A 27,039-nucleotide genomic window follows, 5' to 3' on the forward strand; every position below is an offset into this window, starting at 1 on the left:
CTAATTTCTAAATGACCTAGGACCACATTACTCTATAATCATTTTATAACAGTCTTCAAACCTGGGTTTTGTTTTGTTTTGTTTTTTATTGTATAGTATTTACTTATTTAGTGTCCTTGAGACTAAAGACAGGAAGAAAAATCTTAAATCAAGATCTTACCCTAGAAAATAAAATTATTTTAGGTGGCACCTGGGTGGCTCAGCCCATTAAGCATCAGACTCTTGGTTTTAGCTCAGGTCTTGATCTCGGGGTTATGAGATCAAGCCCTGAGTCTGGCTCTGTGCTCAATGTGGAGTCTCCTTAAGATTTCTCTCTCTCTGTCTCCTTCTCTCTCCCTCTGTCCACTGCTCCTTTCCCCACTTGGATGCTCTCTCTCCTTCTCAAATAAATACACAAAACCTTTAAAAAAAAACAAAAGAAAATGACTTTGCAAATTAAATTTTAATGATAATTAACTAATTAAAAATTTCACGAACTATTCAAACACGATATTCTCAATGTTAGAGGAAATTGTATCCCAAACTAACTTGAGACTTTTCAAATCAAGTTAATACTTTTAATGCTAGTCACTGATAATTAACTAGACCCTGGCAGAGGACAAGACCTTCTGCTCCGCACAGTTAACATTCCTGAAAAATACTGAAGCCTGATAAGTATGGGCAAGAGATTTGAAGGAGTTTTGTAGAACTTGTTTGTCAGAGTCAACCATGCTAGGAGGAAGGCTTAGGAAAATATTGTTTTATAACTTTGTTTAAAATTATTCTCTCCCTGACTCCTATTTTCCCAGATTCTCTTTTTCTGTCTTACTCTCTTCCAGATCAGCTACTCTGAAGTTTAAAGAAAGCTGGTTTAATAAAGTGTGTGTGTGTGTGTGTGTGTGTGTGTGTGTGTGTGTTTGCATGTGTGTAGTTGGGGGCAGGCAGGAGGAGCATTTGAGCTTAGCCGCTTTATAGGAAAATAGGAGCATCAACCATTATTGACCCTAACCCCAAAACAAAGTTATCAAGTCTCAACAGGATCTCTAAAAACTGGTACCCCCTACATCGTTCCCAAAAGCATGCCTTGCCATATAGGGAGACATCTCATGCTGGAGTAGAAGCTGAGACTATATACCTTACATGTCATCGACTAAGGATATAGGGAAGAAGAAGGGATTGTGAATAAAGGAAAAGGTTATATAGCATCATATGAGGAGATGAGTATAAGGTCAGAATGGGAGAGGTATCCTCATTCAGAACGCTCATTTCATTTGTTCATTCAAACAATATTTGTTCATATACCAGGCACTGTGTTAACTGCACAGGCTACAACATGAAGGAAACTCTTCACAGAAACCTTGGATGAAAGCCTTCCTAGAAGAAAGAGACAGGAGAATCCCACAAAGTTCTTTCATTTTCTGGCTTCTGTCCATCTCTCTTATCTTACCTCTCATCCCTCCTGACTCAGTACATTGACCCATTCAGACTACACTAATGGAAGCTTCACCAAGTACATCATCATACATTTTGACTTTACCACCTCCTCTAGAAAGCTCTTTGATTTTTCTTTTCTGGTTTGGTGCAAACCATAGGAATCTTAACCTCTTCCATGGGTAAATACAAAAGACTACACATATGTATGTCCATACACATGTATGTATTTCTTTTCTAAGTCATATGATACTTAAAAGAAAACTTCTAACCCTATATTGTTGCCATAAAACTATATCTATGTTATAAATATATATAGTACTTCACTGTAAGAAATTCAGTGCTTTCAGTATTCCATTTTGTCTATTATGATTTTGACTGTCTTTGTATTTTTTTAGCAATTGTTCTAGTAATTGAAAAACACATACTTAACTTTTCACACTCTATTCAGCATCTTATTTTGCCATTTCAATTGTAATATAGAAATCTTACCATAACACAGGTCCTATTATTCTCCCTTCTTTATACTATAGTTGTCATGTATATTGTATTTATATATATTGAAAACCCCATCAGACAATATTATCCTTTTTGTTCTCAACTGCCAAATGTATTTTAAAGAACACAAGAGAAGATTTTTTTATTGTATTTTGGTTGTTTTGAATATTCCCTTATGAAAATCTACATCTTGTTTAAACCCTGTGGGAAATACTGTTATTTTTGTGTTAGCAGGGACGTGAATGGGTTAGTTTCATTCCACAAATTCCTCTAGGTCATAGTTCCAAAGTCAGTTCAATTAACAATGTCTGTGCAATTAGGGCTGCCAGATGAAGTGCAGACTGCCAAATATTGCATGAGATATACATGTACTAAAAAACATGTATTCTTTGTTTATCTGAAATTCAAATTCAACTGGCATATGGTATTTGTATTTGTTAAGTCTAACAACCCTATTTGTAGTACTATTGGGATTTGCCCTACATGTGGTAGATGGTCTGTAACTTATTTCTCAAATAAGAGAAGAACTATATTTGAGAAATAACTATATGTCTATATCTTAGTTCTCAAAATCATTGGTGCACTTATAATGGTCAGGGTCCTACAAATTCAGGTCAAGGAGAAGCCCAGGAGTACATTTTCTCATGCTTCCCCCTTTCTGCTCAATCTCTAGTAGTTTCTGATTTCCTGTGGCTCCTCTTTTCCATCCTCTGACCAGAGACTTCCCATATCTATAATTGTACTACATCCTGTCCTACATGGAGGAAGGCCACAGAGACAGGAAGATACACAGTTATACCAAAAGGAGAGGAAGGTTGCTTCTCTTAGCAGGCCCCTCTCCTCACTGCCCAAGAGCCTGGTCCCAGGGATTCAAGAATAGAGTAAAGGGAGGGGGGAAAATGGGCACTAAGGACCGAATGTTTGTATGACCCCAAAATTCATATGTTGAAATCCTAACTTTCAAGAAGAGGTATTAGAAGCTTTCGAGGATGATATAGGAACCTTGAAGAAATGAGTAGGTCATGAGGGCAGAGCCTCATGAATGGGATCAGTGCCCTTATAAAAGAGACACCAGAGAGCTCCCTTAACTCTTCCTCCATGTGAAGACACAGAGGGAAGTCAGCAGTCTGCAATCGGGAAGAGGGCTGCACCAGACACCAAATCTGTTGGTTCTTTGATCTTGGATTTCTCAGCCTCCAGTACTGTGAGAAATGCTTATAAGCTGTCCTATCTTTGGTATTTTTATTATAGAAACCCAAATAGACAAGACAGTGGGGATTCCCCCTCCTCTCTCTCTGGAGCTTTAACATTTCCATTTTCTGCTCCTCAAGCCAGAACTGGAGGATTTCTCCAACATCCTTCTATGTCCCACAGTGCTATGTCAGAGTTTCAGATTGCTGCTGAGCTCGGGCTGGGAGATCCTGGAGGGGAAAAATGGCAGACTTTCTGCCAGCTCAGTAGTAGTTCAGAATCTGGTATTCTTTCCCAATTGACATGCTAATATTTACTTTTCAGAGTTCTGTTCAAGGAAAACTACCCATCCTTTCTCTCAGGTTCTCATAGCTGCATGCAGTGGAATAAGAACTTTAACATACTTATTCCATCTTATCCAGAACTAGAGCCTTCAGTGTTAAATTTTGGGAGGCTATAATGAGTTAAAGATATATATTATAATGCCTACATAAACCGGGAAGAGATAATAGAAATATATACAGAAAAAAACCCAGAGAGAAATAAAAATAGTATACTAAAATAAATTTTTAACATAAAAGAATGCAAGAGAGGAAAAACAGAGGAAGCAAAAAAGAAATGTCAAAAAATAAAGAGCAAGATGCCAGACCTAAATACAATTATATCAGTAGCAACATAAAAGAAAATAGGCTTCTACCTAAGTTACTTGGTAGGACTAGAGATCAGCAAAGAACATCCTGTCAGCAGCTCCTTAAAATTTAGTTTAAGATGTTGCTGAGAGAATGGGGATCAAAAACAGCCTTATGTATTCAAGATGGTTGTCTGGTAGAGACAAGGTGAGGCAGGGAACTACCTGGAAGAAGTTTGTAGAGAGACAATACCTATGCTGGACATGGAAGTCATTCCTGGAAAAAATGGAACACTGATGACTTCAGCCACTTCTGGATCTCTTGGTCTTACATTCTCAAACAACATTTGATAGATCCTCCTTTAGTTCATACTCTTAGATACTAAAAAATCACTGGTATCATCCAGAGCTTTTGGCAACTTGTCCTTAGTTTGAGTAAAGTGTTTACACACAATCACGTGCCACGTTTTGATAGATGATAGAGGTAGAGAGATGATAGACAGACAGATACTACTTTTATATTCCAAAAATCTGCCCAGTAGCCATAACAGTCCATTTTATAGTTGAAGGAACATATAGTTTAACAGCGTAAATGATTGCCCAAAGTAATATAACCACAAAGAAGTAGAGCTTGGATTTTGAATCCCAAATTTTCTTTAGACCAATTCCTTGTTCTTTTTGTTAACCAATGCTTACTTCTTTTCGCAGATCTTAGTGGCTACAACAGATAAAACTTTATTATTAGGAGCCTGTGCAGGACTAAAGCAAGACAAATTTAGACTCCAACAACCCAAAGATGGGTGAAAAAGAAGGAAGGGAAGGCCTTTTTAACTTATTACTCAATATTTGTGTCATATTTCCAGCTTCCAAGGAAAGGAAGAAATGCCTAGTTGATGAATGAAAGAGTAAACGAGTGAAGCAAATATCAATGTTTCAGAGCAACCAATCACTGAACACATGTGCACAACCACAAAGCCATTTATCTGACAATTATGCAATTAAAATGGATCATTCTTAAAAAAAAAGGCATTATAACTGCTGCAAGCATAATATTTGACATTTCTAACAAGTATTAATAGTTAAAAGGTAAGGACCAATGTAAGCAAAACTATATTAAAATCAAAATCAAATTAAAATTCTAGAAATGCAGAGTATCTGGAGATGAGCTTTTTGCAGGACTTTAAGTTAACAAATAGAATTCTAAATGTACTGAAATGTTTTTAAATCTCTTAACAAGAATTCTGCATTCCATTTTTTTAAGACATAGCAAACTATTTTTAATTCAATCAAATGAGGAGTCATTTTCTCTTCTGTGCTGAACATGCAATAAAGACTTTTCACCATTCCATTTGTTTTGGAGGAAGAGAGCCTAAAAATATACATGTATTTAAACAGAAATGCATGAATGATCTGACCTATGGTTCTACATCATACATAAATGCAAGGGACTCCCCACTTTAGGGTTGGCACTCATACACCTTTGGTGTTCTCAAACACACTGCAGTGATTCAGGGCGGTGTTAAGCCAGATTTTATTTACAGCAATAAAACTCTCTTTTTATTGGAGATCTAGTCATCCTTTATTTCCGTGGCAGTTAGTCAGTACCACCCCATGTGTTTGAGAATGGGATATTGTTACAAAATTACTCAGCAACAGTAGGAAGTGTAAACTCATGGTCAAGAATTGTTGGCACACAGAACATGGCCTCTAATGAAGGAATCTAGATGCCCAGCTTCTGAGGACATATGAAAAAATCCATCTGCCTGCTTTTGAAGATTCTTAAAAAAGAAGAAGAAAAGAAAAACGCTAAATTTTATGAAGCACTTAATGTGCACCATGGTCCATAGAAGTATCTCATTTAAACTTTACAACTAAGCCCCTTTTATACAGATGAGGAAACTGAGACTCCATGCTATTCAGACAATAGAACAAGAGATTTCAACTCTCTCTTTAAATAAAGGAAACTGAGTTCCTCTGGTTGTGTTATACGGTGTTTCTGTCTGTCTGTGAAATTCTAAATGTTGGCAGGTGTTAACGCTCCAACATAAGATCTTACTCCGCCTACAAGTGAAGCACATTGCACTAAGGTCCTTCAAAGAAACAGGACCAACAGGATGGGGAGAGGCTAGGGGCGGGGCAGGGGAGACAGGATGAGAGAGAGAAAGAAGAAGAAAAGGAGAGAGAGAGAGAAAGAGAGAATAGGGAAATGACGCACATGATTATGGATGCTGACGAGTTCAAGGTCTGTGGTCACAAACTGGGAGTAGTTGCAGTCTGGAAGTCAGCAGACTCTAGACCCAGAAAGAGACTATGCTTCAGTTCAAATTTGAAGGCAGGAAAAAGCTAATGTCTCAGCTCAAAAGCAAGCAGGCAGGCAGGCCCATGAGGAATTCCCTTTCTCTCCATCGTTTTTTTCTATTTAGGCCTTCAACCCATCTCATGAGGTCCACACACATTAGGGAGAGAACTCTGCTTTATTCAGCCTACTGATTCAAACATTAATTGCATCCAGAAACACCCTCACAAACACACCTAGAAAAAACATTTGACCAAATATCTGGGCTCTCTTTAATCTAGTCAAGTCGATACATAAAATTGACCAACACGAACATGCCAGATGTGTGGGACCATTGACACCACACCGTATCCTTTCAGGCATTGTTCCAAACTATGGATTTTCCTAACAATATGATCAACTATATAGAAATGCATTGGGTTTTATTGCAACCTGTCTCAACACTAACATAGAGTTTGCCTTAAATGTGACGGTTACCATAATGGTAATACCATACCAGTAGTGCCTACTGGCATTGGCCAGTTTGGCATTTAAGTTTAAAATCTATCCTGCCAGGAGGTGCCTGAGAGGTTCAGTGGGTTAAGCCTCTGCCTTCGGCTCAGGTCATGATCTCAGGGTCCTGAGATCGAGCCCCGCATCGGGCTCTCTGCTCAGCAGGGAGCCTGCTTCCCCCCTCTCTCTCTGCCTGCCTCTCTGCCTGCTTGTGATCTCTGTCTGTCAAATACATAAATAAACTCTTTATTTTTTTTTTAAGATTTTATTTATTTATTTGACAGAGAGAAAGATCACAAGCAGGCAGAGAGGCAGGCAGGGCGGTGGGGGAAGCAGGCTCCCTGCTGAGTAGAGAGCCCGATGCGGGGCTCAATCCCAGGACCCTGAGATCATGACCTGAGCCGAAGGCAGAGGCTTAACCCACTGAGCCACCCAGGCACCCCATAAATAAACTCTTTAAAAAAAAAATCTATCCTGCCAGAATGCACATGGATGTTTACAATATAAATGAGAATTCCAGCTTTATTTGTAATAGTGAAAATTAAAGCAAAGTAATGAATTAAATAAATCATAGTGCAGCTACAGCATTGGGATACTATAGAGTCATTAAAATAATTCAATCCTTTTTTTATTGGCATACAAAATGTTCATAATGAATTATATGATTATATTTTTATATATATAAATCTGGAAGTTTACAAACGCAATGGTTTTCCCTGGGGAGTAGGAAGAAGTGTGCTGTCATTGTTGTGAGAAGGGACAATACCTGTCACGTGGTGAGGAATTGAGGGTGACCTCTGAAAGATGAGAGTGACCCACTGCTGACAGTCAGCAGGAAAATGGGAACATCATTCCTACAACCATAAGGGATTATATTCAGCTAATGACCTGAATGGATGTGAGAGGATTCTGAGCTCCCGAAGAGAATGCGGTCAGGCTGACACCTTGACTTCTGCCTTGTGTAGAAGGATCCTGAGCAGAACCCTCAGCTGTCTTGTATCCGGACTTCTAACCTACATATCCGTGAAATCTTAAATGCTGATTTTAGCTGCTAAGTTTGTAATAACTTGTTACATAACAATAGAAAATGAATACAGCCATTTAACATAATACAGAAACACTTGTGCATTCTCAATGAAAAAACAACACTATAATATAATAACTAGTGGGAAAGATAAATTTTCAAAATAATCACTTGATTTACTATGTTGAATCATGTTATTAAAGTATGTTTCTGAGCAGAGATTTAAGTCACATATCAACCAGAAGGAAAGAGGGAGAAAAGAAAGGGCCCTAAAGTTGCACAGGTTTCAAATTATTTTCAGTTTTAAAAATATGTATGAATATCTTCAATTAAGCGACATGCTGACCAAATAATAGATTTGATTAAGGATTTGCAGATTGTGATGAAATAAACTACAAACTTTCAATGTTTCAAAAATATTGACTTTTATTTCAAAACATCTCAAATTATCAAAATAAACTGTGGAGTACAGCCTGGCAATTCTCCACAATTGGATTCTGATTTTCTTCCCAACCTGTGACCTGACCTCACTTATTGTCCTCATCTTACTGTCTACTTATTGTTTTCTTCCCTTTTTATGTGTCTTTGTTCAAGACACTCCCTCAGCCTGCCTCTCAGGTGAAAGTCTAACCAGAGAAGCCAGACTTAGCTCAATTCCACTGCAAAGTCTGCTTCCTTCTTGCTTACTCACTGCCAATGAAACTGATCTCGCCCTCCTCACATTCCTAATGACTTGTTGATTTTATTGTGATAGAACATACTGTCACCTACTTTGTTTTAGAGTTCTATATGCACTGATGTCACCATCACTAGCCTGTGGGTTCCAAAATGTCAGGGACTGGCCTCTTCCTTATCCACAGTGATGGGTAAAGGGCTATACACTTAGTTTATGGTCAAAAAGCGATCATTGAGTTTTTTTACAACTTCCCTCATCCCAGTATATAAGAACAAGACACACACCGTAATGTATATGATTTTAATTTAGGAAAGGCTGAGTCAAAATAAAAGTCTGATGAGAAACAGAAGGAGAAATCTAGGTTCTTAAAAATGAGGAGAATGATTCTGCTCAGAGATGGAACAGATCATAACAATTGCTAAGTGAAATTGGGAGCACAATAAAAAATATTCAAGACAGGAAGGTCATATCTAAGACCTAGAAATAAAGCACAATATATATAATATTCATTACACCTCTACATTTTCTGCTGTGAGGTTTTACATTATTCAAGTCTTTTTATCGCTGCTTATGACAATATTTGCCTCCCTTATGAATTCATTTTCAATACAGCCTTGTACTATGGTTGAATTGGAAAGATATTCTAATTTAAGATTATCAGAATTGGACAGAAGACTATATTGACTGAAATTCCAAATGCCTCAAACATAACTAAAATCACTGCAAGCCCTAGGGAAATATAAAATATTATGTACTAGTAAGTTTATGATCTCTAGTTCACATGCAATTATTTTACACTTTCTGAAAATAATATTGAGGTACTTGTGTAAAATACAAATAATATAAAATGCTGGTTAAAACATTCCATTCATTCAGTTAAATATCTATTGAGTACATAGCCTATATAAGATTTAGTACTATAGGGGCACCTGGGTGGCTCAGTGGGTTAAGCCGCTGCCTTCGGCTCCGGTCATGATCTCGGGGTCCTGGGATCGAGCCCCGCATCGGGCTCTCTGCTCAGCAGGGAGCCTGCTTCCTCCTCTCTCTCTTCCTGCCTCTCTGCCTGCTTGTGATCTCTCTCTGTCAAATAAATAAATAAAATCTTTAAAAAAAAAAAAGATTTAGTACTATATTCTAAAAAGGATACATATAAGGATATAAATACAAGAAGGAAAGACAGGGGGAAAGAAACAGAAAGTTAATTAAATATATTTAGTGCTCTACCTATGATAAGTCCTGCCTTGGAATAGTAACGGTAATTACTAATACCTACTGAGTGCTTATTACATCTAGATGTAATTGTGAGTGTTCATATGAATTACATCATTTAATCTTTAGAACAACTATATGAATTTAGTATTGTAATTTTTCCCATTTTTTCAGGTGAGGAAATTGATGCATACCAACTAAGTAACTTGCTAACTGTTGGAAAGCTAGGAATTTCAAAGGGGAAACTTGAATTTAACAGCCAGACACTTTGTACTTAGTGTCTACATTATGCAGTTCTTTGTGGGTCCCATCATTGTCCATTCTCCAGAGCAGAAATTGGAGGTTCAGGGGGTTAAGAGTTAAAACCCCTGATCAATGATAGCATTCAAACTCAGATCTGTCTGATTCCAGATCCTTTGCCATCTCCTCTATATCACCTCCCAAAGTACATGAGATAAATATTAATGAAATCTATTCAAACTATATTCCATCCTTTCTATTATTCAAATCCAACTGCATTTCTTCCTTACTGTGTGACATTAGGTGAGTCATTTAATTCCTGTCTGCTTAGTTCCCTCATCTATAAAATGAGTCTAACAATACTTGATGCCAACAATAATTGGGGGGTGGGGGGTTGAATATGACAGGTAGTGTAATTGAATAGTACCTAACACAAACTTATTATCATTGTTATGATTATCATTATTATTAATAATATTATTTGTAAATCATTCTTAGGGAGATAAGGACCGCATACAATGACTACTACTGTAGATTAAGTGCTGAGCTAAGCATTGTGTCAGCATTATCTCACCCCAACAACTCCATTTTACAAAAGATAAAATGGAGGTTTTGAAAAGTTAAGGAAGTCACTCAAGGTCACAGCCAGTGAGTGGTGGAACAGGTATCAGACCTGGGTTTATTGACTCCCAAGTCCCCAGGGTAACTATAACCCATCTGACATACAGGGAAGAAGTAGAAGAAAGAGCTGGAAAGGCGAGTTTATATAAACCCCATGAATGTAGGGCCTGTGTTTCTAGAACTGTGCTGTTTAATACAGCAGCTGTGAGATACAGGTGGCTCCTGAAATGTGGCTAGAGAGACTACACGACTAAACTTTAAATTTTATTTCATTGCAATTAATGAAAATTTAAATCTAAAAACTGATACTCAATTCAGTTATGGAAAAATTTTAAGTATGTTTAGAGCAACTTAGATGTGTGGGTCTATTTTTCCAACCGTGTATCTTATGAAATCTAGGTACCATTAAAGGATTTTCAATGAAAATTTACTATCTGAATGAAGATGTGATGTAAGTATAAAATATACACCAGATTCCTGAAATTTATTAAAAAAGAACATAAAATATGTTATTAACAACTTCAATGTTAATTACATTTTGACATTTTATATATGTTGGATTAAGTCAATGTATTATTTAAATTAAGTTTACCTATTTATTTTTACTTTATTTTAATGCAGCTACTAAAGAATTTTAAGTTATGTACTGACTCATTACATTTCTGTTGGAAATGTTCTAGCCTTTTCCTAGCACACAGTAGGCATTCAATAAAATATCTGCTCACCAACTGTAACAGGAATCAGATTGTAACCTCAAAGTCAGGCTGAAAATTTTGTCTTTTATTCAACAGATAAGAGAACCACAGAAACTTCTCAGTAGGGGAAGTGATATGCTCAGAGTACTATTTTCGGAGGCTCCATCTGGAAGAGTAATTAAAACAGAGGAGAAACTAAAGTTAGGTTAGAAGTATATTGCAGTAATAAAGTAGAACCCAAAGCCCCTCAAATCCTTCCAGAGCAGCTCAGCTCAGTGGCATGACATTGTGTAAATGTTCAGTGTTCTCATGAGAATAGTCAACGCTTGCAAGTAAAAGGCAATTCCTTCTTGAGTCAAACCTTACCCCTCAATGTACCCAGGTTCATCGTTGTTGCTTTTAAGAGAGGATTAAACTCAGAATCAGTGTAGTTATTGCTGCAGAGAGTTATGTGGGATGGAACTGCCTTTATTATAGTAATAGTCCGTCAAATACAGTTTCATAACATAGTTTTGAAATAAGCACAGATGGAACTATAGACATGAAAAGCCTGAATATCACTGTATTCTCCATCCAGTAACCAGAGTTACCTTTTGATCATATGTCTATGTCATTCCATGTTGGCAAACTTTAATAATATAGAATTACTTAAAGGATGAAACCCAGATCAATTAGCCATCCCTAACTAATCCCATTTAGTTTCAACTGTCTCCAGTGCCCTCCACTATACACTAACTCATTCAGGCCTCTGTCAGCGAGTGACAGGATCCAACCCAAACTAGTCAAGGAATTTGTTGGCCCAACAATAGGTTAATATCAATAGAGAGATAAACTCATAAATATATGGGTGGACAGGTCTCTCCATTCTGTTGCTCACTGGTGCTGGTCTCATTCATTCCTGCTGCAGACAGACTTGCTTTATGTGGCAGAATGAAAGTCTACTATCAAGCCCTACCTCACTTTCTTCTAATCCCTTGACCAAAAATACAAAGCACCTTTCCCCCCCACCCTAAATAAACAAATGAATGCTACCACATGGAGAGTGTGTACCCTGTTCTAGCCTCCATGCTACATGCTTTATATTAAGTGACTGGATCCTCACAAAAACCCTATCATCATCCCAAAAGGAGATGAGAAGACTAAAGCACAGAAAGGTAGAGTAACTTACTCAAGATCACCAAGTTAAGAAGTGGCAAGATTAGAATTTGAAGTCAAATAGGCAGACCCTAGTATCCAAGCATCTGTAGAATAATCACTGTGGTCAGGAAAAGAAAGTTGAAATGGCTATGCCTGAATCACCGGTCCACCCCCATGACAGAGTCAGTACTGTGATTGACAGCCCCATGAGAATCACAGGACATGACTGGAGTAAGAGAAACAGGGGGTGCCAGCAGCTCAAAACAAGACAGGGCGTTGTACATATTCTATATTCCAATCACAGTGGACAGGAAGGTCAGTCTTTTTCAAATTCACCTTGCATTTTTTGCCTCCATAATCTGCCATTCTTTCCTTTCCCACCTCCCAGCTCTCTTCTGGGAGAACTGCAATTTATCAATCAATGAAGCCAAGCTCAAGCAATGAACTGTCTCTTTAGCAGCATTTCTTCAGTCCCCACAGGCAGAATAAATCATTACCTTCTCTGTGTTCCTTTGGTGTCCCAAGCAGCCCAGCATCAGTAGGGCATATACAGAAGTCCTCTATGGAAGCCTTATCACTCCTGTTCCTTTCAAAGGAGTCTGTGGTAGCCAGACTCAGTCAAGCAAAATTAAAATGCATCTCCCACACATTTTTTTTTTCACTGCTCATACTTGTTTCTTTGGATCATTTTAGGATCTGGAGATGATTACTCTTCTACTCCCTTTGTAGGTTTTCTCTGATACTCTCAACCCTCCTTTTGCTTACCAGTGTTTTCTACATTTAACTTGTTTCTTTAGTGAGGACACTTGACACAGTTTTAAGGAACTTACCTCTGACATACCGGGCTCTGGGCCTATCCCCATTATGGTGCTCATTTCATTGATTTCCAGGTCTGTGTTTTGACATCTGTCACTCCGATGAGACTTTGAGCTCCTTAGAGCAGAGATTATGACCTAAATTCTACTTGTTATCCCTGATGTTGAAAGGAGTTCCTGCCACAGTGGGGACTGGGTGGGTCTATTTCCTGAGTTGAAGAAACAGAGAGAAAGAGGAAAGGAGAAAGAAAGGGAATGAGGGATAAAAGAAAGAGGGAGAAAAAATTAAAAATAAAAGAACATTGAAATTATTCCAATGTCTTCATTTTTTCTAGGGAAAAAACAAATAGGAAATAATAAGTCTGCTCAACTCAGACTTAAGTCAATAGCATCCTCTTAAATTTATAATGGAAAAAAATCAAATAAATTAATGAAACAATGAAAGAAAATTGCCCAGGGAAGAAAATCTTCTAAAGCCAAGTTTTCCCTTAAGATGTTGGGCACATTTACCTTTAACTCACATGACAATTTGAAGTTAGTGTGGTAATGCAAAACAACTGGGTTGATGGAAGTAAATCTCCTTATCAGGCCCAGAAGAGTAATCTAGAATAGAGGACTATTCAACCGATCATTTTGTCCTAACCTAAATCTAGCCTCCAAGGAGAAGATGGCTGACATTGCACAGTGTTTAGAATTGGCATTGACCTTAGCAAGTCACTGACTTCATTGCCCGGCGTCGTGTGGTTGAAAGTTGCTGATGGCTGTACCTCTGACCAAAAGAGCTCACTGACTCACACATGTATTTTCCTTTACACAAGTTTCAAGATTCTGATTCTGACTCTACAGGCCAAGTACTGTGAGAGGTAATTTCCTAGGAGCAATATCTGTATCTTTGTCCAAAGTGAAGTTAATACAAGTAGTTAACAAATAAGAATGGTGAAAGCATTAACTTTGCAGCTGGATGATTTGGGTTCAAATACTGGATCCTCCATTCCATTGACTATGTGACATTGGGCAAGCTATTCTAATCAATTTGTGCCTCAGTTTCCTCAACTATAGCACTTACCTCATATGGTTGTGAGGATTAAATGAGCAGGTTTTTGTTTTGTTTTGTTTTTGTTTTTTGTTTTTTTAGTACTGTGCCTACCACACAGAGAGCATTATATGTTTGTTAAAGAAATAAAGTAAATTTAGCAGATAAATACAAGTATATAAATACCTTTGAAATATCACCTAAAGTTGCTGAGTAAAGATAAATCCAAACAACAATAACAGATCATCTTACAATCTATCAGGTATATATGAAGTAGCAGGGAATAAATTTCAGATCTCTTGAAAAATTTAAATAATGTAGACATAAAAGTTTTATAGTTTTTTGGTCAATAGACTATTGCATTATAAAGTATTCCACTGGATAAAGTTCAAAAACCCGCATGATTCTTAGTATAATCAGAGTGTCTTCCCTGAAATTAAGTTTAATGTCTTCAACAACCCATGAAATATTGCTTAAAACCTTTTAAGGAAACCGTTAATTGTATTCAAAGCATTCTAGGAGGACAGTGCCATATGTGATCACAGAGAAGAAAAATTCTAAGTTCTATAAATCCAACAAAAGTGTGAAAGTGCCCAGAGATCAATAAGTGCTATGTCCCCTAAACTCTATCATTTTTTCCCAGGCCATGTCTTCATCAGATGTCTGTTTCTATGTGGGAACAAAAGATTATAGCACTCAGCTTTTCAAGAATAAATAAACCTAATAGAGAAATTTTGATGACTGTGCCTCACAATGACCTTACTGTTTGGTTATTTGCATGTTGTTTATTTTTAAAATAGTGAATGAAGCCCAAATTTCAGAGTAAATTATGAATCAAATCAATGCTAAAAGAAAAGGAAGACCTAGCAACAGGGCTTCATGTCTACCTGCTTTAACCAAAGTATCATCATCACTTCTCAGCTGTTTCCCATGCTGATTAGATGTTTGGAGAAGCCCTCCAAAGTTCAGAGATTTTTTTCTCTTCTCTCTGTTTTTAGGAATATATTTGAAAAAATCAAATACTACTAAAAAAAAAAAATCATCACATGATTAGCAAGGCCAAAAACATTAGGTTGGAAAAGAAGGTCCATGTTATTGTAAAATGAATAAAGAATATTTTTCCACCTTTACTGTCACAACAGCATCAAGTAAAGAGAATGAAATGTTTTTCATTTTTAAATGCTCAAATTATCATAGGATAGTCATCTCCTAACCCTATTCTCCCACTGGTACCCTCTCTTCCCATGACAGGAATCAACAGCCAGTCTAATTCATGTTGTTGTCACATAGGCTATCCCTGGGCTTAGCTGTTCAAGAAGAGAATTGTACAGCCAAAGGAAGATGAAGCAAACTTTATAAAAGAAAGGAAGTTGAATGAAAATCCTAAGCATACCTAAAGCCTAAACTCACTGACTTGGTCACAAAATGAGCTTAAGGGAAAAGGGAAATTTATTGGAAACATAGAGGGTTATCTTCTGAAATCCAGGGTCAAAATATGCAGCTGGGCCTTTGAGATACTAGGACTAAAAACAGGAAAGTCAGAAGGAGCCAACACAGCTGTTATTTCCAACATGTTTGTTTTAGGGAAACAAGATCTAGCATCTCCCTTTCTCTCTGCAGATTGGCTTCATTCTTCAGTCTTGACGTGGACCTGCTTCCTAACTCTGCTTACAAATTAACCACCTGAATAATGTCACCATAAATTCCTGGGGAGAGAATCTGATTAGAGGAGACAAGCTTCCAGATTGGTTCTTATGGTCCAATGAGTGTTGGCTATTGGATTATGATAGTAGTGCTTGAGGAGGATCATGGCAATAGTTTACATCAAGAGCTGGCAAAAATTTTTTTTTCTGTGAAGGGCCATATAGTAAATATTTTAGGCTTTGGGAACCAAGTGTTCTCAGTCAAAACTATTCACCTCTGATGTTATAGCACAAAAGCAGCCATAGGCAATCCATAAATGAATAGGTGTGGCTGTGTTCCAATAAAACTTTATTTACAAAAATAAATTTTAAGCCAGACTTCTTTCACAGGCTATAATTTGCTGACTCCTCATCTACAGCTATAGTGTAAGCTGGAGAGGTCTTTAAGAAGGGGCTGAGGCAGATTGGAAAGGGTAATCATCCCAAATATACACACCAAGCTCTGAGCATTGGAAGCAGAGCCCTATAATAGCTAGGGGAACCTTAAGCCTGGTTGCAACTGTCAACCACTAAGTTATAAATCATCAGCCTCATATTCAGAAAAGGGCTTTCATTCTAGCACTAAAGACCCCACCCTGAGAACATGCGTGTATCCCCTCAGAATAGTTAGGAAAGAGATGGCGCAGAAGGAAAGTGGCCATTTCAGCAGACTGGACTTGGAATAGAGAAAACCACACTGTTTTAGAAGGGGCAGGTTTTCAGAAATGTATGCCCAAAAAACTCATATCTAGCTACAGCATATCTAGCTATGTTGGGAGTTATATATTGTAGAGAAAGTGGTAGATAAATTCATAAGGTAAAGTTAGAAAACAATGCAGTAGGCAATTTTAAAGTCCTATTTTGAGCAAGGGAGGAAAAGATGGTATAAATATTACATGAAGTAGTATGCTGAAATGATATTCTGTCCATTTCCGCAAACCAGAAACAGAGTGTCTAATAACCCTGAAACCAGGTGTGATAAGTATGAAAGGGAGACAGGGGCCCCCACTGGAGCAGCCACCCTAACTGCATTGGAAGAGCTGAAGGCAAAAAATAAAAGACGTGTTTGTTCAATACATTCCCTAAGCAACTAGTGTGATCCCAGGGGTTTTGCAGGAACGGAATGCTTTCTTTAGCACTTTGCAGCCCAGATACGGTCAGAAAGACCCAGCTCTGCAATCATTGGAAGAAGACAATCAAAGATAGATTTCAGTGACTTCTCTTTGCAGCAGATTTTCTTTGTGTCCTCAATGGCTTCAATCAGTTCTCTGGTTTAAAGTTAGTTCCTTGGCAGAACTACTCTTCCCCTCTCTGCTATAATGAAAGACTGGAAAAGAGAGGGTGGTAGCAAATACTGAAGCAGGTGGATATTACAATTATTTTTAGAATATTAAGTACTTGAGGGACACGTAGGTGGCTCAGTGGGTTAAGCCTCTGCCTTCGGCTCAGGTCATGATCCCAGGGTCCTGGGATTGAGCCCCGCATCAGGCTCTCTGCTCAGCAGGGAGCCTGTTTCCCCCCTCTCTCTCTGCCTGCCTCTCTGCCTACTTGTGATCTCTCTCTGTCAAATAAATAAAATCTTTAAAAAAAAATTAAGTACTTCATATTAAAAATCACAAATTAAAAACAAATGGCTCCCAAATATAGTTTCACAATCTGGAGGCAATATAACATAATGGCTAAAAGCAAGCCCACGTTTTGTGTCTGAGTGACTTATCTTCTCTGAGCCTCATTTTCCTCATCAGAGAAGTGGGAATAAGAGTAATTACTACCTCATAGAAATGTGTCTCTTAAATGAGATAAAATACATCAAGTGCTGAGCTAAGCAAATTTGTATTTATCATAAATACTAGTTATTATTATTATATTATCATTAACAACTGGGTAGCTAGAGAAGAGTGAAAGAGATATAAAACAATTACTGTGATGTATGTGAGACAATCAGGACTCAGAAATGTCAAAGAGCTTTTTATTACTTGTTAAGCTGGTGCTTACAATACTCCAGAGTCTTGGCTACTTTGGCCTGAAGGAAAATGGTGATAACTTGTTTCATTTATCATTGTCTTAAATGTTCTCCTTTATGTGGTGAGTTTCATTTTACCATGCCACAGGATTCCTTTGGAGTTAAAGAACATTTGATCTCTCATTATTCAGCAAATACACCTTCTATAGGTGTATCCTATGCCACACACTTGAGATATATATTCATGGCAGAAACTCTGGCCTTGTCTTCCTCAGGGATTACTGTCTAGAGTACGGGTATGTCCTGTTGGCAGAGTACCTTGGAGCTCAGCTGCTTCCTGGGAAAAGATGTTTACTTTTTCTCAGGAAAGATGAGAAGGTGTTTACTTACTCAGCTATTTACTGCAAAGATATTGAGTGGGTATGTATATTTCAGACCATAAATTCAGGAGGGACCAAAAGAAGGTAACTTTATTTTTCTACAAAGGAACTTAGTTTCTATCTTGAGACCTCACTCTGTTAGGTAGTAAAAGGTAGTCTTGGTTAGTTTGGAGTGAAGTCCCATCATCTCCTGGTTTCCTCCCTCACTCTCTTCCATGGAGTTTCATCTCCTTCCCTGGACTTCATAGCATTAAGCTATCTGGACAGGAGAGTTGTCTGGTCCTTGGGAGCCATCTCTTCACTCTGGCATTCTCTGAAAGATTTATCATCACATTGTCTCCTCTGCCATTGCTATACCCTTACACCAGCAACTGCAGGATCACCACTTTTCCATCTGACAGACACCTGCACAGTCATCCTTCCCTCGAGACCTCATCAAGTCAACCAGTTTGCCCTGTCAGCTACTGTTTGCACCCTTCCCAGATTTACGAGAAATAATTGTCTACCTATTCTGAGGCTGTCTCGGGATGTCTCTTGGGGCTACATTGCTGGAGTTCTATGCTGAGTCTCAAGACATCTGAGGAAGACAAGCGTAGAGACAGAGCCAGCTCTAGAATGCAGTTGAGTTGCTCTGGGTAGCTACAGTGTTGATACCTATGAGAAGGTGGGGAGAAGGTATCTGTAGTAACAAGGGCAGATCTAAAATTCAATATAAAGGGAATGGCCAGAATAAAAAATGCATGACACATCACAGACTAAAAAGAGAAAACAGGTTTAGGAAGCAAATCCTCAAAATATTCTTTGAAGCAGATGTCGGTAATGAAGAGAGTTTACCTGAGCCCACCAAGTGAAGGCAGCTGCGAGACACCTGAGCCCTTTCAGACAGCCTCATTGACTGAGTTCCACCATTCACCGATGGCTCCTTCACTTCTCTCAGATTCACAACCTGGACCTTTGGCCCATAGGATTACACAGTCCTGAGGAAATTTTCTCATGTTTCCTGGGCCCCAAAGTCTCATTTCTACAAGAATTTCAATTTCTTTATTAATTTTCTATGAGAGATGTACTGCAAAATGATGGTTTCTCTTCCCACTGGGAAAAACTACTTGAGAAAACTAAATAAATTTCCAAAGCTATTAACAAATACAAAACTAAAACACAGGAAATTACATGGCTTTAAGGAATTTTTCATCAGCCTATAACATTCTGATGAATTATCTCTCTCTGCCAAGATGTATCTGCCAAGAGAACAGTAATAGTTGCAATAGACCCCAAAGGTCCCTTCCGTGAAAGCCCTCCCCTGACTCCTAATTGCCAATATTGGACACAGAAAGTGTGTCTTTTTAAAGCTAGTTTCTTTCCCTCCATTACATATATGTACTTCAAGAATGATACAGATATTTTTAACCACACTTATTTTTAATGCATTATATTTGGAACGTGTCAAACATATACACATCGGTAATGAGAATAGACCTCTCCAGACTTAGTTATGTTGTGCTTTATGGCTTCACAGGTGCTCTTTTGGATCCATTACGTTCTTGAGACCAGTTCTCTCTTTCTAAAATGTAACCATCAAATATGGGCAGAGGAAATAAAGAGGATGATCTCAGAGCGGGGAAGGGGAATTTCCATATAGCTATTCTAGCTTGACGGGTCACTTCTTCCATTCAACAGATAATTCTGTTTAAAAACCAAAGCTGGTCATCAGGGATTTGAATGTACTCTCTTCAGGATGGTTCCCAATAGACCTTGGTTAATCCTTATTTTCACCCCAGACTGAGGGAGTCATTTTTTTTCAAAAGAATTAAGATAACATCTAAATGTTGGAGAAACTAGAGGCTCAGTCCTGGTTCCTTTTCTCACTTTTTAAGCTCTCTACATAGGTAGTCCTATCACAGTAAATATGATCTATATGCTGATGGGTTACAAATATATTTCACTATGTCCAACCTCTCCAATAAAATCAGGCTTCCGTATCCAACTTCCCCATTTTCATTTGATTGCTGCCCTGCAATTCAACTTCATATTTCCAAATCAGAAACCTCAGTCCACAGATACTCTGCCTACTAAAGCTACACTTATTCTGATATTCTTCATGTCATGAGATATCATTTATCTCCATCCATCCATTTTACCTAAAACCCAGATAACATCCATAAACAATTCCTGTCAATTATATTTCCAAAATATATCCTCCTCCATAGTTACTCCCTTTCTCTGTGACACCACCTATCACCTGGATATCTATAATAGCCTCTTCTTACCTTATACTCTATTTTCCACTCATTCACCAGAATGATTCTTTTAAAAAAAAATCATTCATTTGAGAGAGAGAGCTATAGCAGGGAGAGGGAGAAAGGCAGAGGATAAGCAGACTCCCTGTTGGGTGGGGAGCCCGACACAGGGTTCAAACCCAGGACACCTAGACCATGACCTGAGCTGAAGTCAGACACTTAACTAACTGAGCCACCCAGGCACCACACTGGATTTCTTTTATTTTTTTTTTAAGATTTTTATTTATTTATTTGACAGATAGAGATCACAAGTAGGCAGAGAGGCAAAGAGAGAGAGAAGAGGAGGAAGCAGGCTCTCCTCGGAGCAGAGAGCCCAATACAGGGCTCTATCTCAGGACCCTGAGATCATGACCTGAGCCGAAGGCAGAGGCTTTAACCCACTGAACCACCCAGGTGCCCCAACTGGTTTTCTTTAAATTTAAAACATATATCATTACTAAAATCCTTCAGTTGCTTCCCTTTGTCCCTAAAATAAAATCATAATCCCATACCACAACTTAAGCCTTACTTAACCTGGCCTCTTCCTATCTCTCTGACAGAACCTTCTTTATTACTTCTATTTTTGGCTACAATGAGCTTGTTTCTGCCTCAGGACATTGATACATGCCAATTGCTTTACCAAGAATGTCCTTGCTATGCAGTTTGTATGTTTAGTTTTTCTGTTTTCTTTGTTTTTTTTTTTAATTAATTAATTAATTTATTTGACAGACAGATCACAAGTAGGCAGAGAGGAAGGTAGAGAGAGAGGAAGGGAAGCAGGCTCCCTCTGTTTTCTTTGGTTTTTAACGGCTGCTTTAATCTCATCATTTTGGTCTCAGTGAGCTTGTCACCTTCCCGGAGATCCCTTCCTTGTCCATATTTCTAAGGTAGTTTCAAAGACAACCTTCTTACTACATTATTTGCACTGACTCTATAATCATATCTATCTGGGTTTTCTTTTTTCCATATAATATGCTACTCTCTAAGCTGTTTAATTGTTTATTGTCTGTCAATCACAATCTCCACTGAGCTCTATAAAGTAAGAAACTTGGCTCTTGTTAAATCCTTCTCAAGGGTGACATGTTAGTGCCAGTTTGTCTGGAAGTCCCCCAGTTTTAATACCAAAAGTCATGTTTTAGGAACTGCCCCAGACCCCAGCAGACTGGAAAGTTGTTCATCCTATGACTGACTATAGGTACTTGATAAATGTTGCCCAAAAAAATGCATTTAGTGACAATCTCAGTAAAAATAATTTTTGAATACTGAGCACAATAATTTCTTATCATGGAAGAAAAACTAACTTTATGAAAGTTCCATGTTGCTCTAAATATTAAAGAAATTTAAAAATAGTTTGCAAAGATAAAAGTTAAACTGATTGTCAACAGTTTCATTGGGAAATATGGAAATCAAAATAAGTTTGGAACAAAATATTCAAAGTTAAAATATGATCTTGGGACCAAGGAAAGCTAATGAGAAAAAAATCAAAATGTTTATATTGAAATCTATAACTAGACTTGCAGTTCCTAAAATATAGTTTGATTAAATGGTCCAACAATATGCAAGAAGGGAGGAAAAGTTGGGAATGCAAAAGATACAATATCTCCTTGGACATTCTTAACACATGTATTTGAGGGCTCTGAGAAGTCAGAGAGCAAAGACTCTTTTTCAGCACTGATTAACCCAGGGTTTTACATATTTGACTATGGAATACTTTTTAAAATTTTTAACATTTTAATATATAATAGTATTCAGGAATATGTTTTGGGAAATGTGGCCATAAACCATAGTACTCTAACCATTAACTGGGATCCACCATGAAATTTTCAAAGTTTAATGTATTAGATATCCAAGCTCTGTCCCAATCTGTCTTTTCATGGTCTGCAGAGATTTGCAGCAGGCAAAGGAGTGCTAATGGCAGTACCATTCCTTTAGAATGGCCTTGCTGTCAGCAATTCCAGCCCCAAGATCTGAGGTCCGAAGGGAAATTAAGGCAGCTCTTCATGAAAAGTTGGCAAAATGGAATACTCGCCATCTGGAATTGATGAAAAAGGAAATGAATGCCATGGAACTTATAAGCAATTAGATTATGAAGAGGCAGATGTTTGGCTAAAGTTCTATCAAAAGGAGTTAAAAGTCAGTCTGTGAGATTGAAAAGAAGAATAAGAATATAGAGTTTACTGCTCAGTAATTACATTCAAAACTATAGCAATATGTTAGGTTAGTTTATTATTTACTAATAAAATTATTGAGCCACATGTTATATTAACTGAACATCATCAAAGATTTGTGAAGGATCACCAAAAAAGGGTCATTTGTAAAAAAGCAGCATTCAACAACAACAACAAAGAGTAAATCAAGAAATAAGTAATCTTAAAAAAAATAAAAAAAAATAATTTAAAAAAGATATAAGTAATCTGAGGGCAACAGTTTTGGGTGGCATTTAGCAAATTAAGCTTTGCTTAATAGAATACACTTATTTCAGAAATGTTGAAGTAAGTCACAGTTTAAAGAATTATATCTTGGAATGAAATACCATATAGAATGTACAAAGAAAGTTTGTGCTGAGTGTAAAAACACTTGGTTTTTTTGTTTGTTTGTTTTTTGTTTTAAGACTGGAGGATGAAGAATAAATAGTGGTAAACAAAGTGATTCAGGAAGTGGATTGCTATTTCCAAGGAAAGCTAAGAGATTTAAAATTCAGAATGAATAAGAGATTGTTATAAATATTTTAAGCGGGAAAGAAAAAAAAAGTGCATGTGAGCTCTTTAATAAGTGAGGACTAGTAAATCCATGGTGGGTAAAATGCTGAGCCATTGAATTCATTTAATTGTCTTTTAGGTTAAAAAAAAAAAGAAGAAAAGAAAAAGAGTCTTTCAGGAGAGGTAAGAGGCAAATGAGAATTATATGATCCCTTCGGAAAGATGAGGAGAACATCCTCAATTTGGAAAGAAAGGTGATGAACAGGAAGGGGAAGGAGGGGTGAGCTTAGTACAAACTTCATTTATTTGGCTCCCTGAAATCTCTAACTTTTGATTGTTGAAACTGATTCATAGTTGTCTCATTCCCTACAAACTACGTGGAAGACAGGGTTTGCTAAGCAAATCACTAGTGTAAATACAATTTAAAAAATACTGTTTAAACAAATCTGGCAGGTACTTTGCTTGGCAACCCTTGGCTAGCCATTAATCGGTGTTACTAATTAACTTACTTCTTCTGCCATCTGCTCTTTCTTCTTCACAGTCTCTCCCTAGGAGAGTGCATCTATTCTTGTGACTTTCCCTATCCCGGCTTTGCTGATGACGCGCAAACACGCATAGCTATCTCTCTATTCGTTCCAAGTGCTAGTCTCAGAATTTCAAAAACCAGATCAAATTCCATGTGCACAAAGCCAAATGCATTGTGTTTTTCTTGAAAAACTACCACCTGCCCTAACTTTCTCTGTTTTGTCGATGGCACCATCATCCTTCCAACAAGTCAGTTGTAGCATCTTGAAGCAACTCAGAATTATATTCTTCCTCATAGCTCATGTGTACTGAGTTCCCAATTTCTCCATGCCTAGGCTGTAGACCCATTAATGTATACTGGAATGCCACCTGGGGTCCTTGACTCCTACTTTTCCCCAGTACACACTTTATCTATAGCTTTGACTGTGTCGCTCTCCTACCAGACATCTGCCACACCTTATCAGTTAACAGAGGTGATAAGGGCATGGATTCTAGAGCCAGACAGCTTGCATTCAAACCCCAGTCCTGTGACATCTTAGCTATAAGGCCTTTGGCAAATGATTCAAACCATCTGTGCTTTGTTTTCTTCTTCTGTAAAACAGGGATAATAATTAAATTTATAGCATAGTGTTGTGACAAGCATTAAATGGGTTAATATATTAAAAGCATTTAGAACAATGCCTGGTGCACAGTGTGCAATATATTAACTATTCTTAGCTAAATATTAGGTATTATTATTATGACAAAACTTCTCTGCTTAATTTCCTAAGTGAACTTCACCTCAACTTAATTATTTCAGGTGGTTTTAGAATATGAACTTCCATACGTTAGCATGGGCCATTTCATCATTAGATCTGAGTTCCTGCCTCTCTGCATTCCCTCCAAGGAATATCTGTGTTTCCCATCCCTCAAAGCCTCCCTGGCTCTTCTCCTACCCCCAGTACAGCACCTTCAGCCTGATTGGTCACTGATGAGATTCCTCAAGTATTTATGGGTAAGAGTTTGGGTTTTAATTACATATTATTTTATGTAATTGTTGTTTCCTTTGTATGGTTCTTGTTTTTCTTCTATACAACATGTGCGTTAAAAAGAAAAGGCCTAGACTCATGTCAGACAAACTAATTCTAGGATCTCAGCCAGTGATTCAAGGCCTGTGTTTCTCACTGCTTCCATTCATCAAAGTACCTGGCATGTCATAAGCACTTAATAAATATATGACAGATAAATGAATGAAAGGAGAAAAACAAAGAGGGAGAATGGAAGGGTACATTATCAAAAAGGTGCATTTCAACTAGCATCTAATTCAGATCTGTAGCTTCTTTTTTCCCTCTGCCGTATCTCAGAACAGTGCTGAGAAAAACAAATGAGTAGTGGCAGAGAAATTGATTGATCAATGACTGTGATGGGCAGTTTACTTATATCTCATTTAACCTATGGAGTAGGTATTATTAACATCATTTTATTTTTTATTTATTTTTTTCAAGATTTTAATTTTTTGTTATTTTTTGCGAGAGAGTGAGAGAAAGAGAAAGTGATCAGGGGCATCAGGGAGGGGCAGAGGGAGAAACAGACTCCACACTGAGCAGAGAGTACAATGTGGGGCTCAATCCCAGGACCCTGGGATCATGACCTGAGCCGAAGGCAGACATTTAACCTACTGAGCCACCCAGGCACCCTTAATATCATTTTATAAAGAAAGAGTTTACATTCAAAGATAGAACAAAACTTGAAAAAGTAGATTTCGTTGGAGAGTTCCAGAACTTGCTCAGATTCAAATCCTGAACATCTGGAAGGAAAAACCCATTCCTTTTCATTGCCCTTCATTACCCCTCTCATGGTAGTCACTCAGTAAACAGTTCTGACAGTTCAGATTACTTCATACAAATGAGTCCCATTTATTTTAATATATGCATATTTTATCATGTCAGACTACACATTCTATAATGTTTAGGGAATTAATATTGTATATTTCAGAAAATTTAACTTTTTTCATAATTTCCCTATATTATCCAAATTGGTAAATGCTCAGTGAGCTTAATAAGCTAAAAATGTGTGTTGGCTTATGCTCTTTTGTATCCTAGGCTAATTTTCTTAAACATCTGCATCTGATTTACCAGGCATCACTAATTAGGACAGCAGCTATCAGTTAAATAAATCAGTTGCAAACCTGAAGCACCTCACAGGCAAATTACCAATTTAGTGATTACTGACTAAATACAGTTAAGGACAGGTTTTGAAGAAATTTCCTACTTCACTCTATAAGCCATGGGTATCTTGGAAAGTAGATGAGAAAAGAAACAAAAGCCAGAAAGTTACAAAAGTGAAATGCAGTTAAGAAAACATTATATTAAAAAGAAAAGCAATAGCAGGAGTTACCACTAGACACAATGATGAAAGCAAAGATGGCGTTAGACATGCCAGCCAGCTGATCTGTTTCCTAACTATATGACACAGGACAGTCACTTTACCTCCTTCTCTAAGTCTCCAGTCTGCCATCTATAAGATTTGTTAACTAACTTGCATGTGTGCATATATGTGTATACTGTTTACCTAACTTGCCTCCATGTAAAATATATTAATAATATGCCATGCATCATGTCTATTTGTTTGACTTGTAAAGTATAAAGGGATATTAAATATTAAACACTAATATTAAACACTAACATAAATATTAATTGAAAGATTAGAGTTTCTGGAAGAGAATAATATAAAAGCTTGCTCTATCAATGATATGTTTTAAAAAACAATAGTTAAATACAAAGAATTCTTCACAGACATTAGAAAGTAATGAAATTACTTCAGGGATTGTAGTATGTTTTAAGCAAGACTTCTTAAAACAATGCTACCAAATTTTTGCAAGGAAATATTCAGTTTGATATGACTGCACAATACATAGCTTGAAAACTATTCAAAAGACATCTTTGCATGGTGAGAAATAAAAGTAAAAAAGGAAGAACTCCATAAAATATTGTGACCCACAGAGCTGGATTCAAGCTTTTTTTAACCTTCAAATAAAAATAATCTTAGGGGCGCCTGGGTGGCTCAGTGGGTTAAGCCTCTGCCTTCAGCTCAGGTCATGGTCCCAGGGTCCTGGCATCGAGCCCCACATCGGGCTCTCTGCTCCACGGGAGGCCTGCCTCCACCTCTCTCTCTGCCTGCCTCTCTGCCTACTTGTGATCTCTATCTGTCAAATAAATAAATAAAATCTTTTAAAAATAATAATAATAATCTTAAATGACATTGCCAGATTGTGTCCTCAAATACAAGGAATACCATGTAGATAATAAGAGAAAAATAATAAACACCTTATGCATGCAATGTCACAACCAGGAAAAGCACAGAGGAGACCTCTAGACCCTCCCTGCCTCCTTGAGTGATAAGAACCTCAATTCAAATACTAGAGAAATTAACTGAAATACTCCCCTGATTCAGCTTTGTATCATGTCTCAATATGAACCACCCTCTTTAATTCCATAATTTCTTCAGCTTATTCTTTTGAATGTTTGCTCCTTAAAAGTAGGACAAAAGGAGGAAATTAGTGTTCATGTA

This window comes from Lontra canadensis, unplaced genomic scaffold, assembly GCF_010015895.1.
Source record: "Lontra canadensis isolate GAN:19392208 unplaced genomic scaffold, GSC_riverotter_1.0 scaffold6, whole genome shotgun sequence".
Lineage (NCBI taxonomy): Eukaryota > Metazoa > Chordata > Mammalia > Carnivora > Mustelidae > Lontra > Lontra canadensis.